General features: G+C 25.3%; 1 protein-coding gene across 2 annotated transcripts in view; it reads right to left on the reverse strand.

Moving 5' to 3' along the window:
- The window catches only part of LOC117181549, an 83986-nt gene that overhangs the window by 13181 nt on the left and 48044 nt on the right, over positions 1–22761 (reverse strand). The window contains exon 4 of one of the 2 annotated variants that reach the window (XM_033374365.1): positions 20794–20919. The exons of the other annotated variant lie outside the window; for it this stretch is intronic. The gene's annotated coding sequence lies outside the window, so the exon portion shown is untranslated. Of the gene's footprint in view, positions 1–20793; positions 20920–22761 lie in introns of those variants that run through there. 2 annotated transcript variants of the gene reach the window in all.

Consider the following 22761-nt stretch of genomic DNA (forward strand, 5'->3'; position numbering starts at 1 on the left):
AGCTCCAAGGAGATTATGTTGAAAAATAAAAAAAAATTTACCCAAAAAAAATTGTTTTTATACTTCATTCTAAGGACTTATTGAACTACCCTCGTACCTAAAAAATTTGTAAATCTTGAAAAATTTTTAAAATAGTCTTAACGTTTTCCATATTCTTTTAACCCGCATTTTAAAATCTTTAAAACTTAAAATTATTCTTTTAAAATAAAACCGAAACCATTTCTCCTCAGATCTTTCATAATTATTAAAAAGCTTCTAACTTTTTTATTCGGTAATTCGGGTGTTCTCTGAGTTCACTTTTATTACCTGATTTTCATACTGGAGCGATACTTAATGGAAGTGATTCGATAAAAAAAAAACAGATAAACACTATTAGAAAAATCCATCGTGTCATCTTCACAATAATTACATAAATAAACTGTTTTCTTGGATGGTCATAAAAATTTTTATTGATGGAAAGTAGAACTACTTCGTTAAATAATAGCAAAAAATTAATTTTTTCTTCAGGATGCATTATTTTAGTTGAAAATTTATCACTTTATTTGCAAATTTTACTTTTTTGTTAAAAATTCATATGTTCATCTTGAAAATTCAACAAAAATCTTACTTATTTTAGAATTTCACTTTTTTTTAGTATTGATCTTTTTGGTTTAAAAATTTACCTCTATTGATAGAAATTTCATCATTTTGGTTGAATTCAACTTTTATTGATTCAAAATTAAAATATTTTTGGTTGAAATATTGCCTATAATATTTTTCGTATTTTTCGGCGAAAACTCATCTTCTTTGTTGAAAATTAAAATACTTCATTGAAAATTAAACTAATTTTTAAAAAATTTCATTTTTTTTTAATTGTTGTAGAAAAAAATCTATATCTTTCGATGAAAATTTAACTATTTTGGTAAAATTTCATTCTTTTTATTGAATTCACCTTTTTTTAGTTCGAAATAAGAAAATTTATGGATTGAAATTGGAGCTATAACATTTTTTATTAAAGATTCATTTATTTTATTAAAAATTAAATTTTTTGGTTAAAACCCCATTTCATTTTGACTGACAATTCTTTAATTCATTTTTTTACTTTAGTCTCTACTCTTTAATATCAGGTTGAATCTTTATCTATCTCTTAATTTAGAAGACTGATTTAAAAGGATGGGCGTTGATAGATGTGGTATGCCGTATTGGATGAAAAAGAAAAGAGGAGATTGAAAAAGATATACGAGAATTTATATTGATAAAGAGATAGACAAAGATTGACCTGGATAGGCAAAGGATAGGATGAGATAGGGTGAGATAGAGAAAGAATATTGAGAAAAAAACATGAATTCAGATTAAGAAAGAGATAGAAATTAGAAGAAGATAAACTTTGATATATGTCGAATACGATGAAATGGAGAAGAGGAGATTAAGCAAAATAGGCAAAATAGAGATAGAAAAAGATTGAGGTGGGTTGGCAAAGGATAGGATAAGATAGAAAAAAGGAGATTAAGAAAAAGTGAATTTACATTGAAAAAGAGATAGACAATAGAAGAAGATATACATTGATAGATTTAAAATACGATGTGATAGACAAGAGGAGATTAAAAAATATAGGTGGAAATTTGTATTTACAGAGAAAAAAAATATATTGAGGTGGGTAGATCAGGGATAGGATGAGACTGAGAAGAGGGTATTGAAAAAATAAACGTGAATTAGATTGAAAAATAGATATGTAGAATTATAAAAGTTGATAGATGAAGGATAGGATAAGATAAAGAAGAGGCTATTGCAAAGGATATATGCAAATTTAGATTGACTGAAATATATAAAAATATAAACGTTGATAGATTAAAGATATGATGAGATTGGAAAGAGGATACTGAAAAAGATAAAAGTGAATTTAGATTAACTAAAAGATAGAAAAAGATTTACGTGGATAGCCAAGGATAGGATGACATGAAAGATAGGGTGTTGAGAAAAAAGGTGAATTTAGATCGACAAAAAGATGTAAATTAGAAGATAGACTTTGGTAGATGCAGAATGTGGTGAAATAAAGAAGAAGAGTTTAAAAAAAGATAGACGAAATTTATATTGACAGAGAGATAGAAAGATATTGATGTGGATAGATAAATAATAGCGGAAGGATAAAAAAAAGGTGATTGAAAAGGTTAGATGGGAATTTAAATTGACAGAGAGATACAAAAAGATTAAAGTGGATAAATACAAAATTTCATGAAATAGAAAAGACAGTATTGACAAAGATACACGTCAATTTAGAGTAACAAATGGATAGAGAAGAGGTTATTGCAAAAAAAGGAACTTAAATTGACAGAGATAGAATTTAGAAAAAAGAGGGATAGAAAGATAATAACGTGTATAGGTAAAGAATTGGAGAAGATTTAAAAGGGGGAATTGAAGAAGATAGAAATGAATTAAATTGTAAAATAGATAGCAAAAGATCAAAATTGATAGATGAATCATAGAAGAAAGGATTGACCTGAATAGGCAAAGGATAGGAGTAGATAGAGAAAAGGGCATTGAAGAAAAAAACATGAATTTAGATTAACAAAGATATAGAAATTAGAAGAAGATAGACGTTGATAGATATAGGATACGATGATATAGAAAAGCGGAGATTAAAAAGGATTAAAAAGAAGGAAGATTAAAAAAGAAGGAATTAAGATTTAAAGAGAGATATAAGGATACTGAAGTGGATAAATAAAGGATAGAATGAAATAGAAAAGAGGATATGGAAAAATAAGTGAATTTAAATTTACAAAGAGATATACAGGGTGGACACGCTGGGGCTTACATACATGGCGAGTTGAATGCTATCCGAATTGCACAACAGCAGGGGAGAAGCCATTATACAGGGGTATTTTCATATATCGTGCCTTTCAAGTTGCTTTGGATCGGCCATTCGGCCAAGCCCGTGCATCTTCGGATGAAGTTTATGATAGTTTCCATGGTTGCGTTCGAAACTTCAAACGGTTATGTTCAGATTCAAATGTTTTCCCTAATCGTTGTCAGTAAATGTAGGCTATGTTAATTTAAAGTTTACGCATGTAATATTTCATTCACTTTATTTGAAACATATTCTGTCTATTCATAACATACCTTTTTTACGCAATAAAAATAAGCGTTAAACACCATTCACTCTTCGCCCACTGGAAGCACAGAATATTATTACTATTTTATAGTATTTGTCACTTAGCAGCCATTCTATAATCTTATTGGCACAGAAAAAAAATTACGTTTACTTCTCAGTTCACATATCTCACTTTATTATTAATTAAACACTTATTATTTTTAATTACTATATAACATAACCCATATTGTTTTGACACTTGTATCCGTTTAAAGTTTCGAACGCAACCATGGAAACTATTATAAACTTGATCCGCAGATGCACGGACTTGACCGAATGGCCAATCCGAATGAAACTTTGAAGGCGCGAAATATGAAAATACCCCTGTATAATGGCTTCTCATCTGCTATTGTGCAACTCGGGTAGCATTCAACTCGCAGTGTATGTAAGCCCCAGCGTATCCACCCTGTATATTAGAAGATAGATTTTGGCAGATGCAGAATGCGATGGAATGAAGAGGAAATTAAAAAAGGAAGACGGGAATTTAGATTGACAGAGGGACAGAAAAAATATTGAAGTGGATAGATAATCATGAGATAGAAAGGGAGGAGGGTTGCAGAACATAGGCATGAACTAGATTGGAAAATAGATAGAAAAAGATAAAAGCTAAAAGATGAAGAATAGGATGAGATAAAGCAGAAGATATTGATCAGAATAGACGAGAACTTAGATTAAAAGAGAGATAGAAAAAGATTGACCATGATAGGCAAAGGATATAATGATATAGAGAAGAGGGTATGACAAAGACATAGAAATTAGAAGGAGATAGACTATGATAGATGCAGAATACGATGAGATAGAGAAGAGGAGATAAACAAAAATAGACTGAAATTTAGTGATAGGGGCATAGAAAGATATTGAAGCGGATATATAAAGGAGAGAATGAGATAGAGATGAGGATATTGAAAAAGATACAAGTAAATTAGATTCAAAAATAGATAGAAAAGGATAAACATGGATAGATGAAGTATAGGATGAGATAATGAAGAGGGTATTGAAAAAATAGACAGGAGCTTAGATTGACAGAAAGACAAAAAGATATTGACGTGGATAGATGAAGTTAAGATAGAAAGGGGAGGGGGGATTGAAGAAGATAAGCGTGAATTAAATTTAAAAAATAGACAGAAAATAATAGAAGGGAACTTAGATTACAATAGAGGTAGAAAAAGATTGACATGGATAGGCAGAGGATAGAATGAGATAGAGAAGAGGATATTGAAAAAAAACGTGAATTTAGTTTGACAAAGACATATAAATCAGAAGAACATAGACTATGATAGATGCAGAATACGATGAGATAGAGAAGAGTGATTAAAAAAGATAGACGGGAATTAAAGATTACGGAGAGATATAAAGATAGTGATGTGGATGGATAAAGGAATGGAGGAGATGAAGAAGAAGAGATTTGAAATGATAGACTTAAATTTAGATTGACAATGGGATATGGAAAAAGAGATTAAGCAAGATAGGCGGGAATTTAAATTGGTAAAGAGACAAAAAGATATTGACGTGAACAGATAAACTTAAGATAGAAAAGGGGAAATTGAAGAAGATAGGCATGAATTCGATTGAATTGATGAGATAAAGAAGAGGATATTAGAAAGAATAGACGGGAACTTAGATTAAAAGAGAGATAGAAAAAAATTGATCTAGATAGGCAAAGGATAGGATGAGATAGAGAAGAAGATATTTAAAAATATTAACGGAAATTTAGTGACAGAAAGATATTGAAGCAGATATATAAAGGATAGGATGAGATAGCCATGTGGGTACTGAAAGAGATACAATTGAATTAGATTGAAAAATAGATAAAAAAAAACGTGGATAGATGAACTATATATAACAAGATGAAGAAGAGGATATTGAAAATAAATAGATAGGAATTCAGATTGACAAAGAGATGAAAAAAGATTGACATGGATAGGTAAAGGATATGCGATAGAAAAGACAATATTGAAAAAGATAGATGTGAATTAGATTGACGAAAAGATATAAATTAGAAGATAGAGGTTAATACGATATGATAAATAGGAGATTAAAAAAGATAGACGGAAGATAAATTTAGATTGACAGAGATAGAAAGATATTGACGTAGATAGATAAAGTTTAGGGTAAGATATGAAAGGGGGGATTTAAGAAGGTAAAAATGAATTAGATTGAAAACAGATAGAAAAAATAAAAGTTGATACTTAAATGATAGAATAAGAGAAAAAAGATAATATTTAAAAGGATAGACAAGAATTTAAGTTTTCAGATAGAATATTGAAAAGATATTGAAAAGTATAGATGGAAATTGAGATTGACAGCGAGATATAAAAAGATTGACGTGGATAGGTAAAGGGTAGGGCAAGCTAGAAAAGGATGGATTGAGAAAAAGAACAGAAATTTATATTGTCAGAGAGATGGTAAAGGATTGATGTGGATAGATGAAGGATAGGATGAGATAAAGAAGAGGAGACTGAAAAGGATGTACGGGAATTTAGATTGATCACATTTAGATTTCACAGGGATAGAAAATGATAGGCGTTGATAGATAAAGGATAAGATAAAGAAGAGGAAATTGGAAAAGATAAAGGGGAATTTAGATTACCAAAGAGATATAATGAGATACATTTTCTCTGTCTCTTTCTATCCTAAAGATTAAAAATTATTCAAAAAGATAGGATCTCATTTTTTATGACTTCCATCAGGAAAATTCCCAGTTTTTTCATGGTCAAGCGGGAAAGAGCTTGTTTAAAAGCTCGTTTCTTTTTCTTTTATTAAATTTTTTTTTATTTATAAAGTGTCAACTCTAAAATATTTCGTCTTGCGAAAAAATTGTTATTCAAACTTAAAAAATTTTTAAATGGCTAGAATGAATGTAAGATATTATTTTCAATTGCTCTAAAGACCTGGAAACTATGACTCTCACATCCATTTAATTATACCTTTTAATGTTGAATGAGCGCCTTTCTTACATGAACACATTAGTTGTGAACTTCAATTCACATTAAACCTCTTACATAAAATAAAATACAATGCATCCGTGAGCTTTCTGCTGTTACGATAATCACGATGAATTGCATAATGTTAAAAGCCTAGATTACAAGATTATATACCTTGTATTCTAAAAGGCATATCTAGAAGTAAATCCTAAATCACTGCATTGAATATTGGATGACGTCTGACATTATTAAGAGCTTCATTGAAAGATAGGCGAAACCTTTCTACAGTGGATAATGCAACACTGAATAATCATTAATTCAAAGCGCAAGTGTACGTAAACTAATTAATTTTATTTTCAATTTATTACAGGGGGGCCGTTTTAATCGAAGAAAAAAATTCCCAGTCATTTCCCGGTTTTTTCCTGGTTCGCTAACATTTTTCACGGCCAATGAAAGTTAAAAAATCAAACTATATTCTAAACGTTTTCAAATTTTCAAAATTATATTATTTTAAGTAATTTTAAGCTAGACACATTAAAAATTGAAAACTAATTTTTTTATCTTAACAGTTCTTAAACTAGAGGTTAAATTGTTTTTATTTTAAATAATCTAGGCATCCTTTAAAATCTTTAAAATTTTATTTCAAAATCTTGAGAAATCTAGAAGTAGTTTAAATTTATCCACATTGAAAATAATTTTTAAATTTTTTTCGAAACTTTTGAATATATTTCAAAATGAATTGAATTTTTTCTATATAGCTTGTAGAAAATCCTGCAAATTAAAAAAAAAATTAATTTGTATTTACAAATAAGAATAGAACACTTCTTATTTGTAAAAATATTAGAGTAATTTCAAGAGATATTTAGAAGTTATAAAAAGATCCAAATTAAATTTAAAACTTGAAATAATTTCAAATATTTACAGCTGAATTTAAAATAAAATGTAGATTTTTGAAGATTGCAAACAAAAAATTTAGAATGTTTTAAGAATTGTGAAAGACTTTAAAAAAATAACAAATTTTCTTAAGATTCTTAGGAAAATTGACAATGATTTTTCACTTTGAAAAAATATGGACGATTTTAAGGATTGTTTTTAATTTACAGGATTTTCAAAAATTATATGAAATTTTCGATTAATTTTGAAATATATTTAGAAGTTCTGAAAAAATGTTAACACACTTCGTTTAAATTACTTGAAATAATTTCAAGTTTTTAATTGATTTTGAATCTCTTCAAACGTCTATGTATCTCTGAAAATTACACAAATTCGTTCTACAATTATTAAGTGTTCAATTGTTATATATGCGTCAAAATTTAATAATTTCACTTATAAATTAAACATTTTTTAAATAGAACATTTAAAATTGTAACGCTAAAAGTTCTTTGGAAATCTAAAGATTCAAAACTTTCTGTGTAAAATAATTCAGTTTCAAATTGTTTTCTTTTAAATATTTGGTTTCAATTCACTCTTTTAAATGAAGAGTAAAATATTGCTAAATATTAAATACTTATTCTTTTTCTACATTAAGAAATTTCAAATTAAATGGGATAAAAATTAAATAATTTAGACTTACAATATTTTTAATTTAATAGAAACCTTTAATTACGACTATATTATTATGGATTTATTTTTAAATTGAAAATAGTAAAACGCACGTTAACATTTTTTAATGACTAAAAAAAATTAATAGAAATAAAATATTAATAAATTTATTTATTAAATTTAATATAAAAAATAATATAAAGGAAGACCTGAAACTCTGAACAAAAAATATATTATTGATAAATCATGAAAATTTGCATTTAAAAATAAAATTATCGGAATAAATGAAATATTAATTTTAATTCTTATTAAGACTCAGTGATTAAAAAAGTTTTTTTATCATAAAAATCTTCGACTTTAAAAACTTCTAATTTTTAATTAACTTTAACTTTTAAAACTGCACTTTAAAATTCTTTAAATCAAAATATATGCTTAAAAATTAAAAATCTAGACTGGAAAATTCTTAAAGTGAAAGATTTTCGACATTATAAACTAAATGATATAATAATTGATAAAAATCACAATTTAACAAATAATTTTTAAAAACGGTTGAAACCAAAGTTGGACAACATTATTATTCTAAAAATTTTGTAAAATTCCCGGTCAAAGAATAAATTAACTATCATTTCCCGGGTTTCCCCGGTCTCATAAAATTCTCGGTAGCGGATTCTAGGCCCCTTCTAAGACCCCTCCTAACCCTGTAAGAAACCGTTACAAATATTTCTACGCCCCCCCCCCCCCCTTCTCGCTTCTCTTACTGTACGTGATTTTTAGTTTCAAGAAATTTTTCGCCAGTTATGCTAGTTCATTTTAAAAATTCATGATTTTTCCTTGACTAATTTTTTATTCTCCTTAATCATTAATGTTCAAATACCGCAGAATTCTAATCATGTAATATTTTTAACGTAGAATCTTTTATAAAAAGGATGAAACAGTATTTTGGATACAAATCAAAAATTTTCAAAATTATTAATTTATTTAAATCAATAAAATGTCTTTTTCATAACAAAAGATGACTTTTCAACAAAATACTTATATTTTCCGCAAAATAATTAAATTTTGAACATAATAGTTGAATTTGCAGCCTCAAATGATAAATTTCCAACAAAAAAGTGTCATAGTTTCAATTTCAATCCAAAAAGATGAAATTTATACCAGAAAAAAAAAGAATTTTTAAACCAAAAATACGAATTTTAAACAAATAAAGATTTTTCACTCAAGAAAGAAATAAAAGTTTATCTAAATTGTTAAAACTTTAGGCTATAAGAGGAACTTTCTCTGCAAACATTGAGTTTTCAAATCAAAATATTACTTTTCAGCAAAAAAAATAATTTACCACGAAACTGATGTACTTTTACCCAACAAACATGAAATTTCAAATGAAAATCAAATTTTTAATAATTAAGTTTAACTTTTACCCAAGTATTGAATTATTAATTGAAAAAGATTCATTTTTAAAAATATGGTTAAACTTTCAATCAACGAGATGAATTTTCAAATAAAAACATTAATCTTTCAGAAAAACAAGATTTCTTAACAAATTGAATCCACCAAAGCCTTCAAACAAAATACTTGAATAATTAAACAAAGAAGAAAAATTGTTAACCAAAAAGATGCATTTTCATTTGAAAAATGATATTTCTACTAAAACAGATGAATTTTTAAATCAAAAACATAAATTTAAAAAAAAATCGTTGAATTTTCTGTTAAAAAATATTTAAATTGACTTTTCAGGATAAAAATATGAATTTCTAAACAACAAATAAGTTTCTATGAAAACAATTGAATTTTCAATAAAAAAAGACGAATTGTTAACACACAAAGAAGAGTTTTGAACAAGATTGTTGAATTATCTAATAAATAGTTGCATTTATATCCAAAAAAGATTAAATTTCTCTTAAATTTTGTCTTCAATCATAAATGATAAAAATATAACAAGATAGTAGAATTCTCTACTAAATAGTTGCCTTTTTAATTTTATCGAAGAAAGATGAAATTTTTACTAAAACAGATAAATTTTTAATGAAAAACGACACATTTTTTTTAAGCTGAACTTTCGCCCAGAAGAGATTCAGTTCATTTTTCAACACAAGAATATAAATTTTAAACAAAAAGTAACTTTAATAGCAGTTAAATTTTCAACAAAATAGTGGAATTTATAACGAAAAAGTATGTCTTTTTAACAAAACAGTGTAATTGTCAACCAAACATTTGCATTTTTACAGAATAAAGATAAAATTTCTCTTAAAATAGCTGAATATTAAACTAAAATTTTTATAAAGGTGAATTTTCATCCAGAAAAGATTTCAGCTCTTTTCAACGGCAAAATATTAAATTTAAATAAAATATTTTAATTTTTTTAAACTGTTTAATTTTAAAAAAGTATGAATTTTCAAGCAAAAATTTGAATTTTTTACCAAACAGTTGCATTTTTACCCAACAAAAATGAAATTTCTGCTAAAGCAGATAAATAGAAACTTTCAACAAAGAGGTTGAAATTTCAACCGACCATTTACATTTATATTCAAGAAAGACGAAATTTCTTCTAAAACAGATGAGTTAAAAAAAAACCTTCAAGAAAATAGTTACATTTTTACCTAAAGAAGATTCGAGTTCACTTTCCAACCCCAAAATAAGAATTGCAAACAATAAGTTAATTTTCTGCTAAATAGTCGAATTTTTAACCAAAAAATATAACTTTTTAACAAGATTGTGAAATTTTCAATCAAACAGTTGCATTTTTTTCCAAGTAAAATAAGAATTCTAGTAAAACAGCTGAATTTTTAACCCTCAAAGTGCATACATGGTAAAAATCACGGTAAAGTGCATCGTGGGTGTTTAACACCCGAACGCATTTAATCATGTATTGTTTAACCCCTATTGAATATTTTGTCACAATAAAATTATCCGATATATTTTAAGGTATCTTTTATAACGAAGAGTTGATTTTATAACCATTTATTTATTTTAAGTTTGTTAACAAAATTATTGAAAAAAGGTGAGAAAATGGGTATTTTACTTAAAAATTCATAACTAACGCAATTTTAATTATTTTAACCTGAAAATTTATGACTATACTTTTGAAATAGTGTATATTGCAACATGGATGCGTTAAAAAAAGATATTTATTTACACCCCACGAATTTTTTACGTCCACTTTCAGCAGCTGCTACTGACGCTTGACGCAGTATATTAAACGACTTTACTTATAGTTAGTGTCTCCAACTAAAGCTAGATGGCGAAACTTACTCAATTTTTTCGAATTCAGTATGGTTCAATAGAGTTTGGAAATTTCTTGGGGTATCAGACACCCACAATGCACTTTAAGGGTTAATTAAAAAAGATAAATTTTCAGAAAAAATAGTTCTGATGGAAAAAAGATTTCAGTTGAATTTTCAGCAACAAAATATGAATTTAAAAAAATAGTTTAATAATCTACGAAAAGAGCTGCATTTTGAAACAAACAAAACAAACGAATTTTTAACAACACAATTGGATTTGCGACCAAAAAGGACTTCTTTTTTTAAAAATTCTTCAATCTTAAACCAAATAATAAAATTTATAATTAAAAAGATAATCTTCAGTAGAAGTTTTTTTGCGTATTTCCAAAAATTAGGTACATGAATGAAGGACCCCCTTCCCCTTTCTTAACAAATCGTAACAAAATGTCTCGATCCCCCCCGTTGGGCTCTTACGTAATTTAAATACGGTCCCTATACATGAGAGTAATAATTCAACGAGTGCACCAATCAAACTGATATATAAAATAATAAAAGATAAGTTTATTTCACAATAAGTGAATGCTCTTCATAGAAAGGAACCTTTTCTGTAACACAATAACGAGTTCAACTAACTGTAACTTTCCTGCGGGTCTCGGTGGATTTCAGACAAATTTAGCAAGACTGTGTCTCATGATAATAGTATCCAGGAAGCAGGGTCAGTGAAAAAGTTAAGCAGTTAAATTGAAGAAATGAGTGCGTTGACGTTTTTACTTACAATTAATCTAATTAATTTCTGTGGCAGATAAGTCTTCTAAATTGGGTCAATCTCTTCCTCACTTTAATAAGAGTCGTTTTTTACTCTTTTAGAGAAAATGAAAGTAAATTTGGTTCAATTTTTTAAACAATCTTTTCACTTTTTTATAATTATTTATTCAGAAAGAACTATTTTTAAGAAGGTGTTTGTCTGTCTGTAGTCTGTATTCTATAGGCACGATAACTTTCGAAAAATTGATCAGATTGGATTCTGCTTTAGTACACTTTTTTAAGGCCTTAAAAAGAAAGAACATGTTCGTCAAGCAGCTATTTTGGATCGAAATTCAAAAAGTGAGCGCATTTTCCGAATTTTTGGAACCACATTTTTTCAATATTTCAAAATTCTATGTGCGGTTATTCATAGTACTCAGAAACTCAAATAATTTATTTCTATGACTTTTTTCTATAGAAAGAAAATTATCAGAGTTAGAGCATTTTCAAAATTAAAAAAAAGACCAAAAATGAACATTTTAATCCAAACAACGCATGATATGAAAAAAGTCAAGAAAAGAAAAACGTTGATTTTTGAAAGCCCTACAAGATTATGATAACAACTTTTTTAATTTGGTCGAAAAGTTGAAAATTCCAAATTTGATGGTACCAAAAATAAGGAAAAATCCAAAAATTCAATTTTTTGATAAAACTATGCAAGATACGAAAAAAATGAATAATCTAAATTTGCCCGCCCTGGAAAGACCTACAAATGTATAATAAATCACTTTTCGAAGTGAAATCCGAGAATTTTTTAAAATAAAACTTTAAATTTATAATATTTTATTTCACACTGCAGGGTGGCAGGGTTTGTAACGCTGTGTGAAATTACACATTAAAAATATGAATGTGAATAACAATTTTTTTGAAATGCTTTAAAAAATGGATCTTTTTTTAAAGAATTTTTTTTAAGAATTCGCCTGCCTATATTTTTGACTCAGAATTCATCTTGACTGATTAACACTTTTATTATTTAGTTGAAAATTTAATTTTTTTTTTGTTGAAAATTCCACTATTAATGAAAAGGTTATATTTTTCATTCGAAAATTCATCAACACGGTGGGGAGTTGAACTAATTTGTTAAAACTGCATTTTATTGATTATTGATTAACTTTGTTGAAACTTCATTTTTTAATGAAAAATCAATTTTTTTAACTGCAAATTTATCTGTTTCATCTTCGGTAGAAAATTGATTGTTTTTAGTTTAACCCTTAAATGGAACACTTCCGTAAAAGGGGTAGGGTCGGTAAGGCCGGTTTTTGGCCTAATTTATTTTTGGACCAAAAAATCTGAAAAAATCATGGTAGTATCTTATAAGTATCCCGAGTCGATTGCACGCTAAACGGACTACCCTGCACCCCCCAGCCACCCCCACCCCCCTACAAATATAAGAAACACCACTACCCACCAACTGTATTTTCGAGAGATTTGACACTCTTAAACATGTATTCTGAGGTTAGCTCGGGTTTACTATGGTTTTCGGGGTCGCCGAATACAAGTCTGGCGTCCTTTGACTTTTATCGCGTCAGGTTCAAGACCATTGGTAGGTCAAATCGAGAGAAAACGGTAAAAAAATCCAAAAAAATACGTTATAGGTTTTTGGAGTCGCTAATTACGAATCTGGCATCCGTTGAACTCTATCGCTTCAGGTTCAAGGTCATTTTAAGGTCATTTGAAGGTCAAATCGAGAAAAAACGGTAAAAATTTTTTTTAAAATATGTTATAGGTTTTCGGATTGCTGATTACGAACCTGGTATCCGCTGACCTTTATCGCATCAGGTTCAAGGTCATGACCTTGTCAGCGGACACCAGGTTCGTAATCAGCGACCCCAAAAACCTATAACATATTTTTTTTACCGTTTTCTCTCGATTTGACCTTCCAATGACCTTGAACCTGACGCGATAAAATTCAAAGGACGCCAGATTTGTATTTGGCGACCCCGAAAACCATAGTAAACACGAGCTAACCTCAGAATACATGTTTAAGAGTGTCAAATCACTCGAAAATACAGTTGGTGGGTAGTGGTGTTTCCTATATTTGTAGGGGTCGGTGGGGGTGGCTGGGGGTGGAGGGTAGTCCGTTTAGCGTGCAATCGACTCGGGATACTTATAAGATACTACCATGATTTTTTCAGATTTTTTGGTCCAAAAATAAATTAGGCCAAAAACCAGCCTTACCGACCCTCCCCCATTACATAAAGAGCATACTGGGTGTCAAAGACCCAAAGATATTCAAAAGTGTGCTGTGCTGACGGTATTGGAACGAGTTTATTGATCTTAAACTACGTATAATAATTATAAAAATCATAATTATGTGAAAATATCATAGAAAAATAGGTTTTCATGTCATTTATTAATCTGGTGCCACATCTTCCATTTTCTTGAATTTGGTACGTTTTGTTAAAGCGAAAATAATTCGCTGGGTGTTTTACACCCAGTATGCCGTTTAAGGGTTGAAATCCCAGTATTTGGCTCAGAAAGTCAACTGTTTTTTTTTTAAATACATTTTTTAACTAAAAACTTAACTATTCCAGTTTCAGTTGAAAATTAATCTTTTTTAGTTGAAAATTCTTGTATTTTTTTTGATATTCCTCTTTTCTGGTAAAAAAGTAATCTTTTTATTTGAAAATTCAACAACTTGATTGCAAGTTTGAACTAATTTGTTAAAAATTCACTTTATTAGTTCAAGATTCATCTTTTTGGTTGAAAAATTAACAATTTTTTTGAAAATTTCGTTTTTTATTTATTGAAAATTAATCTTTTACTCAAAAAATAATGAAAATTCATGAATTTTGCTGGCAGTTCGTCTTTTTTTTATTTGAAAAATGAACTTTGTTAAAAATTTATTTTATTAGTTCAAGATTCATCGCTTTGGTCAAAAATTTTTATTTTTTGTGGAAAATTTGTTTTTTGTTGTTAAAAATCAAGTTTTGTCACTAAAAATTGATCTATTTCCATTTTCAGTTCAGTTCATTTGAAAATTTAACTATTTTGTTGAAAATTCGTTTTTTTTTATTGGAAATTAATCTTTTAACTGAAAAATTAATAAACATTCATGATTTTTTAAAATCAATTTTTGTAATTAAAAATTTATCTATTCCATTTTCAGTAAAAACTGGACTTTTTTGCAATAAAATCCAATTATTTGGCTTAAAAAGGCAACAGTTTTGTTCAAAACTCATCAATTTTAGTTTAAAATTCATGTATTTTGTGGATATTCGTCTTTTTTGGGAAAAAAAATTAATCTTTTTGTTTGAAAATTCAACAACTTGATTGAAAGTTTTAACTAATTTGTTAAAAATTCACTTTATTGGTTCAAGAATTATCTCTTTGGTTAAAAATTTTACTATTTTGTTGAAAATTCGTTTTTTGATTATTAAAAATTAATCTTTTAACTGAAAAATTAATAAAAATTCATGAATTTGGTTGGAAATTCGTCTTTTTTTGTTTGAAAATTAAAGTACTTTGTTAAACATTTATTTTATTAGATCAAGAATCAGCTCTTTGGTTAAAAATTTAACTATTTTGTTGAAAGTTCGTTTTTTCATTAAAATTTTTTTTTAACTTTTTTAGTATAAAATTAATTTGTTTTAATTAAAAATTTACCTTCAAATTTAACTATTCTATTTTTGGTTAAAAACTGTTCGCTTTTAGATCGAAATTCATGTATTTTGTTAGAAATTCGTATTTTTTGCTGAAAAACTAATTGATTTGGTTGAAAATTAATTTTTTTATTTGAAAATTTCACTATTCCAATATTAGCTCAAACTTGATCGGTTTTAGTTTAAAATTCAAGTTTTTTTCTTTCGAAAATTTTTAAAAATGCAACTATTTTGTTAAAAATTCCTTTTTTGGCGAAAAATTAATCTTTTTGTTTTAAAATTGAAACAAAATGTCGATGGAAATCAAATTCTCCCATTGTAAATTTAACTATTCAATTTATTTTAATTAATAGTTTTTAGTTAAAAACTCAACTATTTGGCTTAAAACTTCAAACTTTTTTTTTTATTATTCTTTTTGGATGAAAGAACCAAATATTTTCGTAGAAAATTTATTTATTTGGTTGAAAATTAACAGTTTAATTAAAATAAAATTTTCTAATTAAAAATCCAAATGTTAATCTGTTGCGTTTGAGGATTTTGACGAAAAATCATATTTTTGATCGAATTCAATTCTTTTTTTTTTTTTATAAAATTAGAATCTTTAAGTTGAAAGAATCTTTTGTTGAATATTTGTCCATTTAGATAGAAAATTCATCCTTTTCGATTGAAATTTCTGTTTTTAAAAAAAATTGACTCTGGTAAAGAATGTAAGAATTTTTATTAAAATTTAATCTTTTTGTTTAAAAATCGGACTATTTGAGTAAATTCCCATTTTTTTTTAATTTTAAATTACAAAAAGTATAAAGTTGAATAATAATCTTGTACAATTTCATGTGAGGCGTTTCCTGTCTTATCTTGAGTTCTGATAATTAAAACTCTTACCATAAAGTGCATCAGCACAACTAGGCGAAATATAATTCAATGATAAGGAGATTAGCATATCTTCCTTTCATTCTCGAAGAAATTACACTTTCACTTCTTCACTTTTCCTTCTTTAATTTTTCAATCGAAATATTTATCTACAGAAATTCTATTCCACACCAAATTTTTATATTTGGTTTAATCATATTTTTTTAACTTTCATATTCAGTTTTGTAAGGAAACTATTTTTTTAACAATTATTTTTCAAAAGTTGATTTTTTTCTTATCAATGGTTTTTAACCATTTTTAAAAAATGATAAAATTTTAATTAATTATTAAGCAAAATAATTTCTATTGAGTAATTTCTTTCGGGAAAAATATTACCCACAAGTCTACTGTTTCCAATTTTGGAATTAATTTTTAAATTTAGTTTTTGGTTGAATAAGAGATTTACTTTTTATAAAATCTTTAGAATCTTTTTATATCTACTGAAACTCGTTAAAACTCACTACAAATGTTTTAAATTCTCGGAAGACCTTGGAAATCATTAAAAATGCCCCAAAAACGTATTAAATTCCGAATTAAATTTTTCTAAATCCTTATAAAGATTAGGACATTTTTTTCAATTCCATAAAATTCAGATTTATTTTTCTAGAAATTGATTCTGCCAAATGAAACGAATTTTCAAACCAAAATGACGAATTTTGAACAAGAGTCTAAATTTTAATCAAGATGATTTTTAATTATTAAAGAAAATGCATTCAAAATGTTGAATTTTTAAGCCAAAAAAACGAAGTTTACAAAAAACAGTTGAATTTTCAACCCACAAGATCAATTATCTACGAAAAATTGGGGATTTTCACAAAATTACATAAATTTTTAACCAAAAAAGTAATTTTTAAGCAAAAAAAGGAAGTTTCAACAAAATATTTAAATTTGTAACCAAAGAATCGAATTCTTAACTTAAATGATGAATCTTAAAGAAATAAAGTTAATTTTAAACAATATAGTTCAACTTTCGACCAAATTTTTGAATTTTTAACCAAAGAAATGAATTTTGAACTAACACGTTGAATTTTCAACTCAAAAAATGAATTTTCAATAAAGTAGTTCAACTTTCAACGAACTTGATGAATTTTATACCAAATTGTTAAATTTACAAGCCAAAAAATATGAATTTTCTACGCAACAGAAATTAATTTTATACAAAAAAGTTCAGTTCCAGCTAAGAAGTTGCATTTTCAACAACATTATTTAATTTTTCAACCAAATCGATGCATTTTTAAGTACAATTATGAATTTTTAAAACAAAAAAAGTATTTTTAAGAAAGTAGTTTGAAATTTCAACCCAAAATATGTTAATTTTAAATAAAAAACATTTGAACTTAACCAATAAAGACGAATTTTCGAGTAAATACTTTTATTTTCAACTAAAACAGATTAATTTCCAACGAAACAATTGCATTGTTAAAAATAAAAATTAATTTTCTACCTAAAAACACGATTTTCCAACAAAATCAAAAAATTTGTAACAAACTAGTTACATTTTTAACCAAAAGGATTAATTTTCTACCAAATAATTGTGAAAATTATTGCAAAAATCAATTTTCGAGGAAAAACAAAACGAATATTGAACAAAATATTTAAATTTTTAAGTAAAATGAAGAGTTTTCAACTACAAAAATTAATTTTCAACAAATTATTTCAACTTTCAAGCAGATAAATTTTTAAATAAATTAAAAAATTAACCTTTTTTTTAATCAAACAACATTTTTTAATCAAGAAAGAAAAAACATGTGAATGAAATTTGTTAAATTTTAAATAAAAAATTACGATTTTTTAACAAAACAGTTGAATTTTCAACCATAAAAGAATAAATTTCTTTTAACAAAATTGTTAAATATTCAACGAAATATGTTATCTAAGAAATATTTTTGAACACGGAGTCTTATTAAAAGAATTTAAATCATTATTTGCAGTCTTAATTAATTTATAAGTTTTAATATTTCAATTTTTGAAGATTTTATTCTTGTTTTTTTTTATTAATGTAATTTATAAACCAAAAACATGTCAATTTAAAATAAAAAACGGTAGAACTTAACAAATAAAGACGAATTTTCGAGTAAATACTTTTATTTTCAACTAAAACAGATTAATTTCCAACGAAACAATTGCATTGTTAAAAATAAAAATTAATTTTTTACCTAAAAAGATGATTTTTCAACTAAATCTAAAAATTTGTAAGTAAATAGTTACATTTTTAACCAAAGAGATTAATTTCCTACCAAATGATTTTGCAAAAATGAATTTTTGAGCAAAAGCAAAACGAATATTCAACAAAATATTAAAAATTTTAACCAAAGAATTGAATTTTTAACTAAAATGAAAATTTTTCAACTACAAAAATTAAATTCCAACAAAGTAGTTCAACTTTCGACCAGATGAATTTTTAATTAAAATAAAAAATTTTCATTAAATTAAAGGATTAAATCTCTTAATTTTTAATTAAATTACAAAACTAAATTCTTTAATTTTTAATTAAATTAAAAAATTGAAATTTTTTTTAATCAAGAAAGAAAAAACATGTCAATGAAATTCTTGAATTTAAAATCCAAAATTACGATTTTTTAACAAAACAGTTAAATTTTCAACCATGAAAGAATAAATTTCTTTTACCAAAATTGTTAAATATTCAAGAAAATATGTCATTTAAGAAATATTACTTCTATTTTTGTTGTTAAAAAATCAAAGATTCACTTTTTATTTCTGAACTTTTACATTATTAATTTAAATAATTTCACTTCTATGCATACTTTTTATTTCTGATTACAATATGTTTGTAAACTTTCAAATTCAATTTTTTAAATTAATTAAAATCCTTCAGATTTTAGGAATTTTTATTGTTCTTACTTTTTTAAATTCAATCTACACTTCTTTAACCAATTAAACAAATTGAAATCACTTTATTGGTTCAAGAATTATCTGTTTAGTTGAAAATTTAACTAATTTCTTGAAAATTAGTTTTTTGTTCATTAAAAATAATTCTTTTAACTGAAAATTTAATTAAAATTCATGAATTTTGTTGAAAATATGTATTTTCATTTGAAACTTTATTTTTTGAACTTAAAATTGAACTATTTAATGTTTGGTTGCAAATTGATCGTGTTTACTTGAAAATTCACGTATTTTGTTAGAAATTCGTCTGTTTTGTGAAAAAATTAATCTTTTTATTTTAAAAATGAAGTAATTTGTTCATTCTCAACTTTTTTATCTAAAAATTAATTTCTTTGAATTTAAAAATTAATTAAATTCAAATTTAACTATTACATTTGGTTGAAAACTAATTTTTTATTTGAAAATTCAATAATTCCATTATTAGCTCAAACTTAATCGTTTTTAGTTTAAAATTCAAGTTTTCTTCTCTCAAAAATTTGTAAAAATTCAACTTTTTGGTTAAAAATGCCTTTTTTTGGCGAAAAATTAATCTTTTTATTTTAAAATTGAATCAAAATGTCGGTGGAAATCAAATTCTCACATTGTAAATTTAACTATTCAATTTTTTGTTGAAAATGGATAGTTTTTAGTTTAAAACTCAACTGTTTGGCTTAAAACTACAAACTTTTTTTTTTAATTTGTGTTTTTGGGTGAAACATCCAAATATTTTCGTAGAAAATTTAATTATTTGGTTGAAAATTAACTGTTTACTTAAAAATGATCTTTTTAATTGAAAATACTACCATTTTACACAGAATCTACATTTTTTGGGTTAAAAATTTAACTTGATTATAATTTTTTTCTCTCTTCACTAAAAAATCTTTCCTAGTTCAAAAGTCATCTCTTTTGGCATAAATGTTATACTTTTTTCTTAAAAACTAAGTTTCTTTTTAGAAGATTTATCAATTTAATCAAAAAATTTTAATATTCTACGAAATATGTTATGTAAGGAATATTATTTCTATTTTTGTTGTTAAAAAATACAATAATTTTTATTTCTGATTACAATATGTTAGTAAATTTTCAAATTCAATTTTTAAAATAATTAAAATCCTTCAGATTTTAGGAATTTTTATTATTCTTACTTTTTTGGTTCAATTTGCACTTCTTTTACATTATTAAACAAATTTAAATAACTGCAGTTTAAATATTTCACTCAATACCTAAATTTCGAAGACTTTATTTTGATTACAAAGTTTAAATGAAAAAAAAACTTTTTTACCACGTTAAATTTTGCAAATATCAGGTAAAACATGTTTTTTTTCTGTCATTTGTTTGTATTTTTTTTAAATAAAAAAAATCCTATTTCAGAGGAAAACTCCCTACAGTGGATAATCATTTATTAAAAATACTAATGTGTGTGAAATAATTTAATTTAATTTATAATTAAAGGAATTTTCGAAATTCAAGGAACAGACGTTTAAAATATGATCAATAAATAATTTTTTATTATTTATTCATTAAAACATAATAAATATATGTGATAAATATCTATTTCTTTTTACTGGCCGATCAATTTTAAAACATTATAAGGATTAAAGTTCACATTTTTATGGTTTTATTAATGAATATATGTTGAAAACATGAAAATATAAATCCACAATAATAATTAATTAGAAAACATGTTTTTCCAAGGGAGATAATATATTAGAAAAATAAAGTTGATTATTTAAGTAAGTAATTATTTTCTTTGCTAATAGATTAATACTTACTTTGTAAATGATTTTTTACAAAAAAGGTCTTGTTTTACTTATTTATCTAATTTGTCACCTTTCTCACCGCGAGAGTAGATTGATTAATATCTTCTTTTTTATTCGTTTTTCTAAAGTACATTAAAGATATTTCTGAAACAAACAAAAAAACAGTAAATGAAGTTTTTAAGCTTTTCAACAGAGTCTACTCGAATAATGAAATTTAAGAAAAAACAAATTTTAACCTTAAAGGGAATAATAAAATATTCGGTTAAAAGGCAATACTTCTCAAGAAGTAGAAAACCCAATTTTCAAATAAAAAAACATACATTTTTAAACAAAAATATAAAATTTAGATATTCATTTAAAAAATCGTGATTTTCAATTTGAAAAAAAAGGTTTAATTTTCAAACAAAGAGATGAATTTTTTACTAAAATTATAAATCATGCACTGGAATAGTTGAATTTTGAACCAGAAAGATGAATTTTGAACCAAGGAGATTCATTTTTGATAAAAAATGAAAATTTTCAACCAAAATTTGAATTAAATTTTCAGTGAAAATATTAATTTTCAACCAAACAGATGAATTTTCAGCTAAAATGATTGAATATTCAACTGTATTAGTCAAATTTTCAGTTAAAACACTAAGATTTTTAACCCAAAATAGAAAAGCTAAATTTCCAGTGAAAAAATTTAATTTTCAGCTTAAAAGATCAATTTTCAACTAAAATTATTAATCTTTAAGTAGAATAAATACATTTATAACTGAGTAGATATATTTTCATTCAAGAAGATTAATTTTCCATAAAAAAGAGAAATTTTTAAAGAAATACATCAATTTTTGTTTAAAAAAATATACATTTTCAACAAAAAATTGAATACTTATATTAAAAAATTTTTTAAATTAATATTTAACCAAATATATGTTGAATAGTTAAATTTCGAATTAAAAAAAAATGTCACCCACTAAATAAAGAATTCTTAACAAAACAGTTAAATTTTTTATGAAGTGATGAAATTTCATTTAAAATGGTGGATCTTCAACCAAAAAATAATAATTTTCAACAAAAGAGGTTCATTTTCAACTAAGAAAGATTTTTCAGGCAAGAGAGAAAGAATTTTACAAAATGCCAAGAAATTTGGAATAGATTTTATTACTTTGAGGGAATTCCAAAAGATTTTTAGAAATTCCAAGGAATTTAAAAGAGTTTTAAAAAGTTTCAAGGGATTTAAACAAATTTGAAAGCACTGAAAATATTTTAGAGTATTTTAAACTATTCCAAAGATTTTTTAGTATAATTCAATAATTCAAAGAAATTTCAAAAAGGACTTTAAAGATTATAGGAAATTTTCAAAAATTTTCAAGAAGTTTTAAGTAAATTTTAATATTTTGAAGGAATTTCAAAAGGTCATAAAGATTTTAGTCATTTTTGTTTTCATTCCGAAGAAGTTTCAAGAGTTTTAAGAAGTTTCAAGGAATTAAAAAAAAATTACAATATTTTACGGCATTTTAAAAAATTTTAAGAAATTTTGAATAAATTCCAATAGATTTCAATAATTTGAAAGAATTCCAAAAGAAAATCTAAAGACTTTGAAGAATTTTTAAAAATTCCACGGAATCTCCAAGAAATTTGAAAAATATGCAAAGGATTTCAAAAGATTTTCAAAGAATTAAAAACATTTTAGGATATTTAAAAAAATTCCAAGAAATTTTAAATAGATTTAAATAATTTGAAAAAGATTTTAAAGCATTTTTTTTAATTCTAAGGAATTTTAAAGATATTCAAAATTCATTGGAAGTGGAACTACTGTTTTCCGAATTTTATTATTTTATTTAAAATTACGATTTCTAGTTGAAAATTAATTGATTCAACTGAAAATTTAACTCGTACACGTTGGGTTAAAAATTTATCTTCTCAAGTTGAAAATTAAAATATCGTCTTTGAAATTTCTGTATTTTTAAATACAGAATATAAATATAATAAAATATTAAA

The sequence above is a fragment of the Belonocnema kinseyi genome, chromosome 10 (genome assembly GCF_010883055.1).
Source record: "Belonocnema kinseyi isolate 2016_QV_RU_SX_M_011 chromosome 10, B_treatae_v1, whole genome shotgun sequence".
NCBI lineage: Eukaryota > Metazoa > Arthropoda > Insecta > Hymenoptera > Cynipidae > Belonocnema > Belonocnema kinseyi.